Raw genomic sequence first — 2,670 nt, forward strand, 5'->3', positions numbered from 1 at the left:
TTTTTTTTTTTTTTTTTTTGAGAAACAAGGTGTCACTGTGTCACCCGGGCTGGAGAGCAGTGGCACGATCATAGCTCGCTGATCACATGGCAGCCTCAGACTCCTGGACTCAGTGGGTCCTCCTGTGATCACATGGCAGCCTCAGACTCCTGGACTCAGTGGGTCCTCCTGCCTCAGCGTCCTGAGTAGCTGGGTCTACGGGTGCATGCCACCACGCCTGGCTAATTTTGTTAATTTTTGGTAGAGATAAGGACTCACTGTCAGGCTGGCTTCAAACTCTTGGCCTCGCCTCAAGGGATCCTCCTGCCTCCATCTCTTCAAATGCTGGGATTACAGGTTTGAGCCACTGTGCCTGGCCCCTTTGACCTGTTCTAAAAAAACCAGCCCACCACTTTCACCTCTCATGTTATACCATTTCAGGAAAGAAGCCCTAGTTTCTGATTCATAAACTCTATTTGCATTAAACATGATTTTAAGCAAATGGTTTGGGCAGATGTGTGGCAGGGCTTATGGAACAGACCTTTGGAGTCAGACCCGGGTTTGAATTCTTGATCAACATGTCATGAGTGTGGGAGGCCTTTCACCTCTCTTAGCCTCTGTTTCATTGTTGGTAACATGAGATTGTATAAAATGGGGTTGCTGTGAGGGTGAGATGAAGTAAGAGGTCCTCTTGGCAGTGCCTAATACATAATAATAAGTGCTTAATAAATTGTAAATGTTATTACAATTGATAGTATTTAATTCTTCTATGAGGAATTATGAGTTAATGCAGCTTGAACCACTAAAAAGGTAAGAAATCTTTCCTCTTTTCTTCTATCTCCTAGGAAAACCTCAGTTCAGAAAAGCAATAAACTATGGGGGGCTGTTTAGAATGTTGCATCTCTGGAGAGCAAGTTGCATTTTAACAATGATCAGAGCCTTTAATTAAGGCGTGAAGGTCAAATCATTTCTGCTTCATCCAGCCTGGTTGCAGAGTGAGCCCATGGGACATCCCTCTGAAATTATACTGCTTACAACCATGCTGAGTCTGCAAGGACTTCATCCAAGCCTTTCCGTCCAGGACCTCAAGCAGCTCTAATCACAAGAAGAGAGATTTCAGGAAAGAGAAAATTATTCCTATCATTGGCGTTTTGAAGAACATGAAATGACTGAGAAAATAATCATGTTAAGTAGAAAAAAAAAAGAAATCTGTTGTAATTTTCAAATAATTTTAAATAAATTTGAAAATTAAGAAAACTATATGTGTAACATATTCCTAATCTTATGAAAAATGCATATGCATTAATATTATTGAAAAAATATATCAAAAGGTAAACAGCAATTATCACCAATCTAGATTATGAGATTAGGAGTGATTTTTTTTCTTTGTCCTATACTATTTAGCATTTTCTACCATTAAAATATTCTGATTTTCTAATTAGAATAGTATGTTAGACAGAGAAGGACAAATATCACATGAACTCTCACTCTCTTATGGAATAGATCTTGTGGAATTTAAAAAAGTTGAACTCGGCTGGGCGCGGTGGCTCACGCCTGTAATCCCAGCACTTTGGGAGGCCAGGGCGGGTGGATCACAAGGTCAGGAGATCCAGACCATCCTGGCTAACAAGGTGAAACCCCATCTCTACCAAAAATACAAAAAAATTCGCCAGGCGTGGTGGCGGGCGCCTGTAGTCCCAGCTACTGGGAGGCTGAGGCAGGAGAATGGTGGGAACCTGGGAGGCGGAGCTTGCAGTGAGCTGAGATCTGGCCACTGCACTCCAGCCTGGGCGACAGAGCAAGACTCCGTCTCAAAAAAAAAAAAAGAAAAAAAAGAACTCATAGAAAAAGAGAGGAAATGATGGTTACCAGTTAGAAAAAAGGAATAAGTTCAAGAGATCTATTATACACCATGGTGAATATAGTTAATAACAATATATTTTATACTGTAAAATTGCTAAGATAGTAGATTTTAAGTGTCCTCACCACACAAAACAATAAATATGTGAGGCAAAGCATCTGGTAATTAGCTTGATTTCACCACTCCACAGTGTATACATATGTCAAAACGTCATGTTGTATGATATAAATAAATACACTTTTTGTCAATTTTAAACAGGTTATTAAAAAAAGTATGTTATTGATAATTATGAAAAATTTTAATGATGTGGAAATGTGTACAGTATAATGATAAATGAAAGAGTAGTAAAAAAATCCTTATAAAATATAATTACAAATGTGTTGGGTGGATAATATAAAAATCTTAACAGCTATTTCTGAGCTAAGTGGTGGAGCATGGGTCATTTTTAGTGCCTTCTGTGTCAGGCTGTTCTTGCATTGCTATGAAGAAATGCCTGGCCAGATAATAGGTGGCTCATGCCTATAATCCCGGCACTTTGAGAGACCAAGGCAGGTGGATCACATGAGTTCAGGAGTTCGAGACCAGCCTGGCAACATGGTGAAACCCCGTCTCTACTAAAAATACAAAAATTAGTCAGGTGAGGTGGTGCATGCCTGTAGTCCCAGCTACAGGGGAGGCTGAGGTAGGAGAATGGTTTGAACCCGGGAGGCAGAGGTTGCAGTGAGCCGAAATAGCCTGGGGAACAGACCAAGATTCTGTCTCAAAAAGAAAAAAAAAAAGAAATACCTGAGAAAAGGTAATGTATAAAGGAAAGAGGTTTAATTGGCTCA

General features: G+C 40.1%; 1 long non-coding RNA gene across 1 annotated transcript in view; it reads left to right on the forward strand.

The window, feature by feature from the left end:
- The window catches only part of LOC108536193 (uncharacterized), a 6,401-nt gene extending 5,119 nt beyond the window's left edge, over positions 1–1,282 (forward strand). Inside the window, exon 3 of the long non-coding RNA XR_001887444.1 lies at positions 825–1,282. This is a non-coding gene — a long non-coding RNA (uncharacterized LOC108536193). The remainder of the gene's footprint in view (positions 1–824) is intronic.
- Positions 1,283–2,670: the final 1,388 nt, after the last annotated feature.

The sequence above is a fragment of the Rhinopithecus bieti genome, unplaced genomic scaffold, assembly GCF_001698545.2.
Source record: "Rhinopithecus bieti isolate Rb0 unplaced genomic scaffold, ASM169854v2 scaffold_13259, whole genome shotgun sequence".
Taxonomy (NCBI): Eukaryota; Metazoa; Chordata; class Mammalia; order Primates; family Cercopithecidae; genus Rhinopithecus; species Rhinopithecus bieti.